Source organism: Triticum aestivum, chromosome 3A (assembly GCF_018294505.1).
Source record: "Triticum aestivum cultivar Chinese Spring chromosome 3A, IWGSC CS RefSeq v2.1, whole genome shotgun sequence".
Taxonomy (NCBI): domain Eukaryota; kingdom Viridiplantae; phylum Streptophyta; class Magnoliopsida; order Poales; family Poaceae; genus Triticum; species Triticum aestivum.
In genome coordinates, this window is record NC_057800.1 from 681,115,015 (window position 1) to 681,131,192 (window position 16,178).

Here is a 16,178-nt window from a genome sequence, read left to right on the forward strand (position 1 = left end):
ACGGTTATGTTTCCTAACCATGAACAAGGTGTTGTTATTTGATTAACGAGGTCACATCATTAGTTGAATGATCTGATTGACATGACCCATTTCATTAGCTTAGCACCCGATCATTTAGTGTGTTGCTATTGCTTTCTTCATGACTTATACATGTTTCTATGACTATGAGATTATGCAACTCCTGTTTACCGGAGGAACACTTTGTGTGCTACCAAACGTCACAACGTAACTGGGTGATTATAAAGGAGCTCTACAGGTGTCTCCAAAGGTAGATGTTGGGTTGGCGTATTTCGAGATTAGGATTTGTCACTCCGATTGTCGGAGAGGTATCTCTGGGCCCTCTCGGTAATGCACATCACATAAGCCTTGCAAGCATTGCAACTAATGAGTTAGTTGCGAGATGATGTATTACGGAACGAGTAAAGAGACTTGCCGGTAACGAGATTGAACTAGGTATTGGATACCGACGATCGAATCTCGGGCAAGTAACATACCGATGACAAAGGGAACAACGTATGTTGTTATGCGGTCTGACCGATAAAGATCTTCGTAGAATATGTAGGAGCCAATATGGGCATCCAGGTCCCGCTATTGGTTATTGACCGGAGACGTGTCTCGGTCATGTCTACATTGTTCTCGAACCGTAGGGTCCGCACGCTTAACGTTACGATGACAGTTATTATGAGTTTATGCATTTTGATGTACCGAAGTTAGTTCGGAGTCCCGGATGTGATCACGGACATGACGAGGAGTCTCGAAATGGTCGAGACATAAAGATTGATATATTGGAAGCCTATATTTGGATATCGGAAGTGTTCCGGGTGAAATCGAGATTTTACCGGAGTACCGGGAGGTTACCGGAACCCCCCGGGAGCTATATGGGCCTTAGTGGGCTTTAGTGGAAAGGAGAAAGGGGCAGCCCAAGGTGGCCGCGCGCCTCCCCCTCCCCTAGTCCTATTAGGACTAGGAGAGGTGGCCGCCCCCTCTCTCTCTTTCCCCCCCTCAAGGAGTCCTATTCCAACTAGGATTGGGGGGGGTATCCTACTCCTAGAGGGAGTAGGACTCTCCTGGCGCGCCCCCCTTGGCCGGCCAGCCCTTCCCCTTGGATCCTTTATATACGGAGGCAGGGGGCACCTCTAAACACACAAGTTGATCCTTGAGATCGTTCCTTAGCCGTGTGCGGTGCCCCCTGCCACCATATTCCACCTCGATCATATTGTAGCGGTGCTTAGGCGAAGCCCTGCGACAGTAGAACATCAAGATCGTCACCACGCCGTCGTGCTGACGGAACTCCTCCCCGACTCTTTGCTGGATCGGAGCCCGGGGATCGTCATCGAGTTGTACGTGTGCTAAGAACTCGGAGGTGTCGGAGTAACGGTGCTTGGATCGGTCGGATCGGGAAGACGTACGACTACTTCCTCTACGTTGCGTCAACGCTTCCACAGTCGGTCTGCGTAGGTACGTAGACAACACTCTCCCCTCTCGTTGCTATGCATCACCATGATCTTGCGTGTGCGTAGGAATTTTTTTGAAATTTCCGCGTTCCCTAATAGTGGCATCCGAGCCTAGGTTTTATGGTTTGATGTTATATGCATGAGTAGAACACAAGTGAGTTGTGGGCGATATAAGGCATACTGCCTACCAGCATGTCATACTTTGGTTCGGCGGTATTGTTGGACGAGACGACCTGGACTGACATTACGCGTACGCTTACGCGAGACCGGTTCTCCCGACGTGCTTTGCACATAGGTGGCTTGCGGGCGACAGTCTCTCCAACTTTAGTTGAACCAAGTGTGGCTACGCCCGGTCCTTGCGAAGGTTAAAACGGAGTCTATTTGACAAACTATCGTTGTGGTTTTGATGCATAGGTGAGATTGTTTCTTGCTTAAGCTCGTAGCAGCCACGTAAAACTTGCAACAACAAAGTAGAGGACGTCTAACTTGTTTTTGCAGGGCATGTTGTGATGTGATATGGTCAAGGCATGATGCTGAATTTTATTGTATGAGATGATCATGTTTTGTAACCGAGTTATCGGCAACTGGCAGGAGCCATATGGTTGTCGCTTTATTGTATGCAATGCAACCGCGATGTAATGCTTTACTTTATCACTAAGCGGTAGCGATAGTCGTGGAAGCATAAGATTAGCGAGACAACAACGATGCTACGATGGAGATCAAGGTGTCGCGCCGGTGACGATGGTGATCATGACGGTGCTCAGGAGATGGAGATCAAAAGCACAAGATGATGATGGCCATATCATATCACTTATATTGATTGCATGTGATGTTTATCTTTTTATGCATCTTATCTTGCTTTGATTGACGGTAGCATTATAAGATGATCTCTCACTAAATTATCAAGAAGTGTTCTCCCTGAGTATGCACCATTGCCAAAGTTCGTCGTGCCCAGACACCACGTGATGATCGGGTGTGATAAGCTCTACGTCCATCTACAATGGGTGCAAGCCAGTTTTGCACACGCAGAATACTCAGGTTAAACTTGACGAGCCTAGCATATGCAGATATGGCCTCGGAACACAGAGACCGAAAGGTCGAGCGTGAATCATATAGTAGATATGATCAACATAACGATGTTCACCATTGAAAACTACTCCATCTCACGTGATGATCGGTTATGGTTTAGTTGATTTGGATCACGTGATCACTTAGAGGATTAGAGGGATGTCTATCTAAGTGGGAGTTCTTAAGTAATTTGATTAATTGAACTTAAACTTATCATGAACTTAGTACCTGATAGTATCTTGCTTGTTTATGTTGATTGTAGATAGATGGCTCGTGCTGTTGTTCCGTTGAATTTTAATGCGTTCCTTGAGAAAGCAAAGTTGAAAGATGATGGTAGCAATTACACGGACTGGGTCCGTAACTTGAGGATTATCCTCATTGCTGCTCAGAAGAATTACGTCCTGGAAGCACCGCTGGGTGCCAGGCCTGCTGCTGGAGCAACACCAGATGTTATGAACGTCTGGCAGAGCAAAGCTGATGACTACTCGATAGTTCAGTGTGCCATGCTTTACGGCTTAGAATCGGGACTTCAACGACGTTTTGAACGTCATGGAGCATATGAGATGTTCCAGGAGTTGAAGTTAATATTTCAAGCAAATGCCCGGATTGAGAGATATGAAGTCTCCAATAAGTTCTATAGCTGCAAGATGGAGGAGAACAGTTCTGTCAGTGAGCATATACTCAAAATGTCTGGGTATAATAATCACTTGATTCAGATGGGAGTTAATCTTCCAGATGATTGCGTCATTGACAGAATTCTCCAATCACTGCCACCAAGCTACAAGAGCTTCGTGATGAACTATAATATACAAGGGATGAACAAGACTATTCCCGAGCTCTTCGCAGCGCAGAAAGCTGCGGAGGTAGAAATCAAGAAGGAGCATCAAGTGTTGATGGTCAACAAGACCACTAGTTTCAAGAAAAAGGGCAAAGGGAAGAAGAAGGGGAACTTCAAAAAGAACAGCAAGCAAGTTGCTGCTCAGGAGAAGAAACCCAAGTCTGGACCTAAGCCTGAAACTGAGTGCTTCTACTGCAAGCAGACTGGTCACTGGAAGCGGAACTGCCCCAAGTATTTGGCGGATAAGAAGGATGGCAAGGTGAACAAAGGTATATGTGATATACATGTTATTGATGTGTACCTTACTAGAGCTCGCAGTAGCACCTGGGTATTTGATACTGGTTCTGTTGCTAATATTTGCAACTCGAAACAGGGACTACGGATTAAGCGAACACTGGCGAAGGACGAGGTGACGATGCACGTGGGAAACGGTTCCAAAGTCTATGTGATCGTGGTCGGCACGCTACCTCTACATCTACCTTCAGGATTAATATTAGACCTAAATAATTGTTATTTGGTGCCAGCGTTGAGCATGAACATTATATCTGGATCTTATTTAATGGGAGACGGTTATTCATTTAAATCAGAGAATAATGGTTGTTCTATTTATATGAGTAATATCTTTTATGGTCATGCACCTTTGAGGAGTGGTCTATTTTTGATGAATCTCGATAGTAGTAACACACATATTCATAATGTTGAAGCCAAAAGATGCAGAGTTGATAATGACAGTGCAACTTATTTGTGGCACTTCCGTTTAGGTCATATCGGTATAAAGCGCATGAAGAAACTCCATACTGATGGACTTTTGGAACCACTTGATTATGAATCACTTGGTACTTGCGAACCGTGCCTCATGGACAAGATGACTAAAACACCGTTCTCCAGTACTATGGAGAGAGCAACAGAATTGTTGGAGATCATACATACAGATGTATGTGGTCCGATGAATATTGAGGCTCGTGGCGGATATCGTTATTTTCTCACCTTCATAGATGACTTAAGCAGATATGGGTATATCTACTTAATGAAACATAAGTCTGAAACATTTGAAAAGTTCAAAGAATTTCAGAGTGAAGTTGAAAATCATCGTAACAAGAAAATAAAGTTTCTACGATCTGATCGTGGAGGAGAATATTTGAGTTACGAGTTTGGTGTACATTTGAAAAATTGTGGAATAGTTTCGCAACTCACGCCACCCGGAACACCATAGCATAATGGTGTTTCCGAACGTCGTAATCGTACTTTACTAGATATGGTGTGATCTATGATGTCTCTTACTGATTTACCGCTACCGTTTTGGGGTTATGCTTTAGAGACGGTCGCATTCACATTAAATAGGGCACCATCAAAATCCATTGAGACGACGCCTTATGAACTGTGGTTTGGCAAGAAACCAAAGTTGTCGTTTCTTAAAGTTTGGGGCTGCGATTCTTATGTGAAAAAGCTTCAACCTGATAAGCTCGAACCCAAATCGGAGAAATGTGTCTTCATAGGATACCCAAAGGAGAATGTTGGGTACACCTTCTGTCATAGATCCGAAGGCAAGATATTCGTTGCTAAGAATGGTTCCTTTCTAGAGAAGGAGTTTCTCTCGAAAGAAGTGAGTGGGAGGAAAGTAGAACTTGACGAGGTAACTGTACCTGCTCCCTTATTGGAAAGTAGTACATCACAGAAAACTGTTTCTGCGACACCTATACCAATTAGTGAGGAAGCTAATGATGATGATCATGAAACTTCAGGACAGGATACTACTGAACCTCGTAGATCAACCAGAGCGAGATCTGCACCAGAGTGGTACGGTAATCCTGTTCTGGAAATCATGCTGCTAGATCATGATGAACCTACGAACTATGAAGAAGCGATGGTGAGCCCAGATTCCGCAAAGTGGCTTGAAGCCATGAAATCTGAGATGGGATCCATGTATGAGAACAAAGTATGGACTTTGGTTGACTTGCCCGATGATCGGCAAGCAATTGAGAATAAATGGATCTTCAAGAAGAAGACTGACGCTGATGGTAATGTTACTGTCTACAAAGCTCGACTTGTCGCAAAAGGTTTTCGGCAAGTTCAAGGGGTTGACTACGATGAGACCTTCTCACCCGTAGCGATGCTTAAGTCTGTCCGAATCATGTTAGCAATTGCCGCATTTTATGCTTATGAAATTTGGCAGATGGATGTCAAAACAGCATTCCTGAATGGATTTCTGGAAGAAGAGTTGTATATGATGCAACCAGAAGGTTTTGTCGATCCAAAGGGAGCTAACAAAGTGTGCAAGCTCCAGCGATCCATTTATGGACTGGTGCAAGCCTCTCGGAGTTGGAATAAACGCTTTGATAGTGTGATCAAAGCATTTGGTTTTATACAGACTTTTGGAGAAGCCTGTATTTACAAGAAAGTGAGTGGGAGCTCTGTAGCATTTCTGATATTATATGTGGATGACATATTACTAATTGGAAATGATATAGAATTTCTGGATAGCATAAAGGGATACTTGAATAAAAGTTTTTCAATGAAAGACCTCGGTGAAGCTGCTTACATATTAGGCATTAAGATCTATAGAGATAGATCAAGACGCTTAATTGGACTTTCACAAAGCACATACCTTGACAAAGTTTTGAAGAAGTTCAAAATGGATCAAGCAAAGAAAGGGTTCTTGCCTGTGTTACAAGGTGTGAAGTTGAGTAAGACTCAATGCCCGACCACTGCAGAAGATAGAGAGAAAATGAAAGATGTTCCCTATGCTTCAGCCATAGGCTCTATCATGTATGCAATGCTGTGTACCAGAACTGATGTGTGCCTTGCTATAAGTTTAGCAGGGAGGTACCAAAGTAATCCAGGAGTGGATCACTGGACAGCGGTCAAGAACATCCTGAAATACCTGAAAAGGACTAAGGATATGTTTCTCGTATATGGAGGTGACAAAGAGCTCACCGTAAAAGGTTACGTTGATGCAAGCTTTGACACTGATCCGGACGATTCTAAATCGCAAACCGGATACGTGTTTACATTAAACGGTGGAGCTGTCAGTTGGTGCAGCTCTAAACAAAGCGTCGTAGCGGGATCTACATGTGAAGCGGAGTACATAGCTGCTTCGGAAGCAGCGAACAAAGGAGTCTGGATGAAGGAGTTCATATCCGATCTAGGTGTCATACCTAGTGCATCGGGTCCAATGAAAATCTTTTGTGACAATACTGGTGCAATTGCATTGGCAAAGGAATCCAGATTTCACAAGAGGACCAAGCACATCAAGAGACGCTTCAATTCCATCCGGGATCTAGTCCAGGTGGGAGACATAGATATTTGCAAGATAAATACGGATCTGAATGTTGCAGACCCGTTGACTAAGCCTCTTCCATGAGCAAAACATGATCAGCACCAAGGCTCCATGGGTGTTAGAATCATTACTGTGTAATCTAGATTATTGACTCTAGTGCAAGTGGGAGACTGAAGGAAATATGCCCTAGAGGCAGTAATAAAGTTATTATTTATTTCCTTATATCATGATAAATGTTTATTATTCATGCTAGAATTGTATTAACCGGAAACATAATACATGTGTGAATACATAGACAAACTTAGTGTCACTAGTATGCCTCTCTTGACTAGCTCGTTAATCAAAGATGGTTATGTTTCCTAACCATGAACAAGGTGTTGTTATTTGATTAACGAGGTCACATCATTAGTTGAATGATCTGATTGACATGACCCATTTCATTAGCTTAGCACCCGATCATTTAGTATGTTGCTATTGCTTTCTTCATGACTTATACATGTTCCTATGACTATGAGATTATGCAACTCCCGTTTACCGGAGGAACACTTTGTGTGCTACCAAACGTCACAACATAACTGGGTGATTATAAAGGAGCTCTACAGGTGTCTCCAAAGGTAGATGTTGGGTTGGCGTATTTCAAGATTAGGATTTGTCACTCCGATTGTCGGAGAGGTATCTTTGGGCCCTCTCGGTAATGCACATCACATAAGCCTTGCAAGCATTGCAACTAATGAGTTAGTTGCAAGATGATGTATTACGGAACGAGTAAAGAGACTTGCCGGTAACGAGATTGAACTAGGTATTGGATACCGACGATCGAATCTCGGGCAAGTAACATACCGATGACAAAGGGAACAACGTATGTTGTTATGCGGTCTGACCGATAAAGATCTTCGTAGAATATGTAGGAGCCAATATGGGCATCCAGGTCCCGCTATTGGTTATTGACCGGAGACATGTCTCGGTCATGTCTACATTGTTCTCGAACCGTAGGGTCCGCACGCTTAACGTTACGATGACAGTTATTATGAGTTTATGCATTTTGATGTACCGAAGTTAGTTCGGAGTCCCGGATGTGATCACGGACATGACGAGGAGTCTCGAAATGGTCGAGACATAAAGATTGATATATTGGAAGCCTATATTTGGATATCGGAAGTGTTCCGGGTGAAATCGAGATTTTACCGGAGTACCGGGAGGTTACCGGAACCCCCCGGGAGCTATATGGGCCTTAGTAGGCTTTAGTGGAAAGGAGAAAGGGGCAGCCCAAGGTGGCCGCACGCCTCCCCCCTCCCCTAGTCCTATTAGGACTAGGAGAGGTGGCCGGCCCCCTCTCTCTCTTTCTCCCCCTCAAGGAGTCCTATTCCAACTAGGATTGGGGGGGGGGGGGAATCCTACTCCCAGAGGGAGTAGGACTCTCCTGGCGCGCCCCCTTGGCCGGCCAGCCCCTCCCCTTGGATCCTTTATATACGGAGGCAGGGGGCACCTCTAAACACACAAGTTGATCCTTGAGATCGTTCCTTAGCCGTGTGCGGTGCCCCCTGCCACCATATTCCACCTCGATCATATTGTAGCGGTGCTTAGGCGAAGACCTGCGACAGTAGAACATCAAGATCGTCACCACGCCGTCGTGCTGACGGAACTCCTCCCCGACGCTTTGCTGGATCAGAGCCCGAGGATCGTCATCGAGCTGTACGTGTGCTAAGAACTCAGAGGTGCCGGAGTAACGGTGCTTGGATCGGTCGGATCGGGAAGACGTACGACTACTTCCTCTATGTTGCGTCAACGCTTCCGCAGTCGATCTGCGTAGGTACGTAGACAACACTCTCCCCTCTCGTTGCTATGCATCACCATGATCTTGTGTGTGCGTAGGATTTTTTTTGAAATTACTGCGTTCCCTAACAAGACCTAGCTCATGATGCCACTGTTGGGGATCGTGGCAGCAATTTAAAATTTTCTATGCATCACCAAGATCAATCTATGGAGTAATCTAACAACGAGAGGAAGGGGAGTGCATCTACATACCCTTGTAGATCGCTAACCGGAAGCGTTGCAAGAACGTGGATGAAGGAGTCATACTCGTAGCGATTCAGATCGCGGTTGATTCCGATCTAAGCGCCGAACAACGGCGCCTCCGCGTTCAACACACGTGCAGCCTGGTGACGTCTCCTACGCCTTGATCCAGCAAGGGGAGAAGGAGAGGTTGGGGAAGACTCCATCCAGCAACAGCACGATGGTGTGGTGGTGGTGGAGGAGCGCGGGACTCCAGCAGGGCTTCGCCAAGCACTACGAGAGACGAGGAGAGAGAGGGGTAGGGCTGCGCCAACAGGGAGATCGAATCGTCTCTATTGCAGCCCCAATACCTCAAGTATATATAGGGGAAGGGGAGGGGCTGCGCCCCATCTAGGGTTCCCTCTCTAGGGGTGGCGGCAGCCCCAAAACCCATCTAGGGTTGCGGCCACGAGGGGGAGAGGGGGAGGCGCACCTGGGGTGGGCCTTAGGGCCCATCTGCCCAAGGGTTTGCCCCCCTCCCCTCTAGGAGGCGCCTTGGGCCTTGGTGGGAGGCGCCCCAGCCCACCTAGGGGATGGTCCCTTCCCACTATTGGCCCATGTAGGCCTCCGGGGCCTGTGGCCCCTCCCGGTGGACCCCCGGACCCCTCCGGTGGTCCCGGTACACTACCGGTGATGCCCGGAACACTTCCGGTGGCCAAAACCATACTTCCTATATATCAATCTTTACCTCCGGACCATTCCGGAACTCCTCGTGACGTCCGGGATCTCATCCGGGACTTCGAACAACATTCGATAACCGCATACATACTTTCCCTATAACCCTAGTGTCATCGAACCTTAAGTGTGTAGACCCTATGGGTTCGGGAGTCATGCAGACATGGCCAAGACAACTCTCCGGTCAATAACCAACAGCAGGATCTGGATACCCATGTTGGCTCCCACATGCTCCACGATGATCTCATCGGATGAACCACGATGTCAAGGATTCAATCAATCCCGTATGCAATTCCCTTTGTCTATCGGTACGATACTTGCCGGAGATTTGATCATCGGTATCCCGATACCTTGTTCAATCTCGTTACCGGCAAGTCTCTTTACTCGTTCCATAACACATCATCCCGTGATCAACTCCTTGGTCACATTGTGCACATTATGATAATGTCCTACCGAGTGGGCCCAGAGATACCTCTCCGTTACACGGAGTGACAAATCCCAGTCTCGATTCGTGCCAACCCAACAGACACTTTCGGAGATACCCGTAGTGTACCTTTATAGCCACCCAGTTACGTTGTGACGTTTGGCACACCCAAAGCACTCCTACGGTATCCGGGAGTTGCACAATCTCATGGTCTAAGGAAATGATACTTGACATTAGAAAAGGTTTAGCATATGAACTACACCATCTTTGTGCTAGGCTTAGGATTGGGTCTTGTCCATCACATCATTCTCCTAATGATGTGATCCCGTTATCAACGACATCCAATGTCCATGGTCAGGAAACCATAACCATCTATTGATCAACGAGCTAGTCAACTAGAGGCTTACTAGGGACATGGTGTTGTCTATGTATCCACACATGTATCTGAGTTTCCTATCAATACAATTCTAGCATGGATAATAAACGATTATCATGAACAAGGAAATATAATAATAACCAATTTATTATTGCCTCTAGGGCATATTTCCAACACAAACTGCAATGTGCGCTGGAGGCAGGCCATGTTGCAAATATGTCCTATGCGTGATGCAACATTACTCATGGTATTGAGCTGGTGAAGCAGGGTGTCATTTGGCGTGTGGGGGATGAGCAGCATATCCGAATTTGGGAGGACCCGTGGATCCCTAGAGCCTGGTCGCGGAAGGTGATAACTCCTAAGGGAGGTAACTTGTTGACCATGGTTTCCGAGCTTATCGATCCTACTACTGCTAGGTGGGACGAGGACCTGATCAGAGACATGTTCTGGGAGGAGGACGCCAATCTAATTCTTCAACTGCCGCTGAGAGATGGAGCTGAGGATTTCATGGCATGGCACTTCAACTCCAGGGGTAACTTTTCAGTTCAACAAGCCTATAGACTAAAGCGAGCTCTCTCTGAAACTCCGACAGAAGGAGGTGATGGTGCCCCACAAGCGATTGGTGACCTGAATGATGGTGGCGATGGCAAGTGGAAAAGACTTTGGAAAATGCCATGCCCAGGGAAAATCAGCCATTTTATGTGGAGAATGGCGCACAACACCCTTCCCACTAAGGATATTTTATGCAGGAGGGGGTGCAAATTGAAGACCACCGATGCTTTCTCTACAATTCTAGGCATGAGTCAGCGAAACATTTGTTTGTTGAGTGCCAGGAGGTCAAGCAGGTGTGGAGAGAACTTAATCTCAAACATGTCAGGCAGCAGCTTGCAGAATGTAATTCAGTTGGGGAGACTCTTGACAGCCTGTGGAAGTAGTCAGAGACAATCCGTATGCAGATCATTGTATTGTGGTGGGAGTGGTGGACTCAGCGGAATAAAGTGCGCGGGGGAGAGAAGCCGTTGGAGGCCAACCAGTTTGCCGCTCGAGCCGCATGCACAGCCGCGGAGTACCATGAGTGTTTCTGCAAATCGCCTAAGCAAGTTGCGCAGACACAGCCATGGCTTTCGCCACCCCAGAGGTGGTAAAGTTCAATGTGGATGGGGCTCACATTCCCGGGAACCAACATGGTGCATGGGGGGTGCTGGCTCGGGACAGCGCTGGCACAGTAGTAGCAGCACGGGCGGGACGAGTGGAGCATGTTGCCGATGCGTTTGACACTGAATTGCATGCGGTGGAAAAGGCAATAGACCTGGCGGCAGAGCTCGGAGTGGTCAGGCTGATAATCGAGACGGATGCGCAGCTAGTTGAACAAGCCCTCAACAGACGAACACCAGATTTCTCACAGCAGGCACATGAAATTGCAGATGTCAGGGTTCAAGCCAGGCTCTGGCTCTCCTCCGGCGACTTTGTCCACTGTAAGCGGGAGGCAAATATGCATGCCCACCATCTTGCCAAGTTAGGCTTATCACTCCCTCAGGGAGAAACTGATGTATTTGATGATGATGTTTCAGCTCACGTAGCTGCGTCTGTAATGGGTGATTTAGGCCATAATGTTGAGTAATAAAGCTTTATGCTTACTCTCTCTCTCTCTCTCTCTCTCTCTCTCTCTCTCTCTCTCTCTCTCTCTCTCTCTCTCTCTCACACACACACTAGTAAGTGTGCACGTGCAACGCACGTCTCGACTAATATTATAACCATACATGACAATTGTGTGTATAAAAAAATATTCCCTCCATTCACAAATTCCTACGTGTGTCAATTTAGTTTGGAACATCCTACTCAGAATTTCCATCAGAGCAAGAGCACCGCTGTGTTCTTGCAAAATCTTCTCAAGCTCAAATCTGCCCACCCCGCCAAAAGAAATCTGCCCCTCAGAAAGTATGGTCCTACGAAAAAAAGAACGGCAAGTAGCCAGCGCGAAAACACATATCATAACTGATAAACAAACATGTCATTTTTCTCTACTAATAAATTCAAGTCTTGTGCTGAAATGGATTTTTGGATTTACTAATTTATAACTGTTAACATTTTCACATATAATATTCTATAAAGAAGTGTTATATATGTTGATTAGATACAAACTCCACACCATGTTGCTCAACAAAATTTGTAATATCTTGAAATGGTGTACATGCTTGTACGTCAATGGAACATATGTACATAGTATCTTCCAGAGGCTGAAGTTGTTTCTTTCTTTACGACAGATGCTTGAGGTGTGCAGTAGTGAACAAAAGAGCCTATAGGAACAGATAGTGTGTTTAGCACAAAAGAAGTAGTACAAGTTATTCGAGGACAAGCACATGATTTCTAGTGTGTTATTTATGACACACAACTGAATGAGAACTTGAAAAATACAAAATGTCCAAGATAAAATGTGAGTATGAGATGCGCCAATTTGTTTATTCAGAGGTGGGTTTCAAGTAAGTCGTTTCAAGTTACATTATTCAGAAACATTGTTGCAAAAATAACAAGATACATAATTAAATCGAACAGTCACATCCTAATTCAAGTTACATTATGCAAAAATCTGCCACCATTGATTGCTCTTGTGTGATTATTGTTGGGCAGAGGGATGTCGTTGACGCTTACTCAAGCCACAAAAGCTGACATCAGGGGAAGAATTTGCTGGACCATTGTTTTGAGGTCTTAAATTGCAATGTCCATCTGCGTATGGTTACTCCAACTACAGTTACACTCCAATGCATAGATCAATTCTAAAATCCCAAACCATTTTGTAAATCTCGCATGCTACATCTGAGAGTTTTGGGAAAAGCAAAAGTTCAAATATTAGTTGTGGTACAAAAATTAAGACACTTGATGTACTATCATCTACTCCCTCCGTTTCTAAACATAAGCATTTTTGAGATGTCCCTAGGGACTACATAGGGATGTATATAGACATATTTTAGACTGGGATTCACTCATTTTCCTCCGTATGTAGTCCATATTGGAATCTCTAAAGGGCTTCTATATAGGAACGGGGGGAGTATTTGTCCTTAAATGGGGAATTCTCTTGATGCAAACGGAGGTACATCCTTACCTGCAGATAGAAAAGTACAAACTTCAAACAAGACTATGAAATAATCCAATCCTTCTACTGCACAATCCAGTAAATCCCATGTAAAGAATGCATATTGAGATGTATGACACATTACTGAATTTTGCATCTACAGGGCCTACGTAAGTCAGCCTACATCGGTAACTTCCTGCACACAAACTATACTTTGCTGTATTTTGCATGTATCAAATAATGAGCCTCACTAAATCAAGCATACACATGTCAGTACAGAGAACAACTGCTCATGCAAGATCATTAATTCAGAAATTAGGCAAGCTGCTAAATTCAGTACAACTCCAAGATCGAAGCAAGCGTACAACCGATGTGGCCGCTCCCTGTGCACCCTCGGCAGTGTGGAGGCACGACGACACGCGGCCTTGTTCGCCAACGGCCGCCTTGAGTGCGTCCACATCCCCGGTGGTGGCCGCAGCTCCCGTGTGCGGCGTTGAGGCAATGAGTGTGAGTTTGAGTGACAACAGTAATATGCAGATGTCTACATAAGCAGTAACATAACGGTAGCATGAATCAGTTGATTCCAAGACATGTCTTCACGTAGATGGTGGGGTTGCAAGTGCACGATCTTTAATCTATACCTCTGAGCAGCCATGTGAGGGCAGAAAAAAGGATTAGGAGGGAGACATGGTGGTTCGCTGTACCTGCACATCAAGTGGCGGTGCTCAGTCTCGCCCGTTGGACGGCGGCCACACATGTGACGGGACGGTGGAGGAGCATCCGTACGCTCGCCTGGATCCTGTTGGTGGTGGTGCTTGAGGCCTACAAGATCTAGCTGCCACGGATGAGAGAACGAATAAGTGGAGAACAAAGGCCATGGCGAGGCCCCTTCATCGCTCGGATCCCATGGGCTACCGCGTCGAGATAGCTCGGAGACGTCAGATCCATGCCGCCGTGTCGCAGTAGCAGCAGTCGGAGATGGAGAGGGGTGTCGGCACACCTATTAAGGACGGGGAGAGAGGACGACGGGGGCGTCGTTGCTGTGCTCGTCCTCCTCTTCTGGCCATGGTTCTCGCCATGGAGGCAGCGGCGGGATGGGAGCCAGTGGCGTAGGTAGGATGGGGCACCGGCTCCCCGGTGGATTTTTTGAGGTTTTTTTAGGCGTTAAATTTTGGATTAGCGCTAATTTCGAGGTGCGATTAGGTGGGCGGTTAGCGATAATTGAGCATGGGGTTAGATGGTTGCCGATTGAATCTCTCGTCTGCTGGTTGGCAGAGTTTTCGTTCGCCTGAGTGTATGTTTTCTTGTTTAATAGTAAGTATAGAAGTATAGAAGTATAGAAAAAGGTAGCCAGCCAAAAATTGCGTGCCACCGAGCCCCTGACTGGACCGGACGTCAAACACCCAGAAGAAATGCGACCGAGGTTTAACGGAGACTCTAGATGACTTACCGACAGTAGACGGACGCATGACCCCTCATTCGCAAAAAGAAAGAGTGATGCATGACCTGCCTCGTACTGTACTACGTAGAAGAAATGTTAGGATCGATTTTTCTCTCCGATCGGTGGCGCATCAAGTTGCAACGAACGGCATGAGGCGCGTGACCCCTCCCTCACCGTTAACGTACAAGAGAGACGAACGAAAGAACGATCCATAGAGCTAGCCGGCCGGTCAGACACGCGATCGGCGACCGAGACGGACGAGGATGGCACACATGCGCACGCATGCGCCGTCACCTAGTACGTCCGCATACGGGCCGAGACGGACGAGGACGGGGACGGACGGACGGGCGAGATCGACGGTCGACAGCGAGCGAAATACTGCGCGCTGACCTTTGAAATTTGAACACTGCGCTAGCTAGCTGGGCGGGCGAAATACCTAGCTTGGGGAAAGCTTGTGTGGCGCAGCTCGCTCCAAGGTCCACGCCAAGGCCGCAGGCAGCGTTCCACTCGTGCGCGCGCGACGCCCGTGGGTTGCCGACTGGATCAGGCACACGTTTTTCAATGATTGTACCGTCGCGAGAACGACGGCCGTCCCTCCGGTCGCGGTCAAGATTCGCCGCCCACCGTTCGATTTGAATTAACTTCCTTCCGTCTCGTCTTATCCCTGTCCCGATCGCGTCCACGAACGGGCCAGGATTTAGACGGGAAAAGTGCGGAGAGACAACAACGGCTTGGCATATTACCTCATGTACAATGATGGCATATGGATGTAAGAAAAAAATAGATTGAGGCATCTGTATTGATTTTTTTTTCCAATGCAATCTATCATTAGTGGGTCTCATAAAAAAATAGAGTAGAAAATAAAGACTTTAGTGCACATGTATCTCTATTTTTTACTTTAACTTTTTCAGTTTTTTACATTGGACCATCATTTTTCTCTCCAAACACCCGCCTCCTGCAGAGGATCCCGCTTCTCCATCTGAACATACTTTTCCTCGCATCCGATCCTACATGATGTACGAGGCATCACCTTGGGGCTATGCGTTGGCCATGCCCTTACCAACCCATCCACGATCGAACCTCTCATGTACGTTGTAAGATGTTTCGAAGCCTTTAAGATGTCCACAACATCTGTAAGAACTCACAAGCCGAAGCTCCATGAACAGTAGAATAAAAATTTAAACACAAAGCTAAAAAAAACGACGGACAAAAGATAAATTTGGGGTCTGCAAAACAGTTTTCTATCCAGGTACTGTTCGAATCAATTTTTCTTCTTCTGAGAGCTACTCAAATGTCTGAACGCGTTGAAACTTGGCACGGACCTCATACACTAAAACATCTTACATGCAAAAAATGTTCTTTTGTAATTTACCGTTCACCGGGTGCAGATGAGCCCGGACTCAAAGATGGATATTCGCTCACGAGCCATCAGTTATGATCTCTGGACATTCTCCAGTCCCGCAGCCACTGAGATAGGTGATGAAAATTCTATGTTAGCCCTAC

At 46.3% G+C, this 16,178-nt stretch overlaps 1 long non-coding RNA gene across 1 annotated transcript; it reads right to left on the reverse strand.

The window, feature by feature from the left end:
• Nucleotides 1-12,833: 12,833 nt before the first annotated feature.
• LOC123059059 (uncharacterized) lies at nt 12,834-14,454 on the reverse strand. The gene is made up of 2 exons (XR_006427360.1): nt 13,939-14,454; nt 12,834-13,264 (listed from the first exon to the last, which is right to left on the reverse strand). It is a non-coding gene; the product is annotated as an uncharacterized lncRNA (long non-coding RNA).
• Between the last annotated feature and the right edge of the window lie 1,724 nt (nt 14,455-16,178).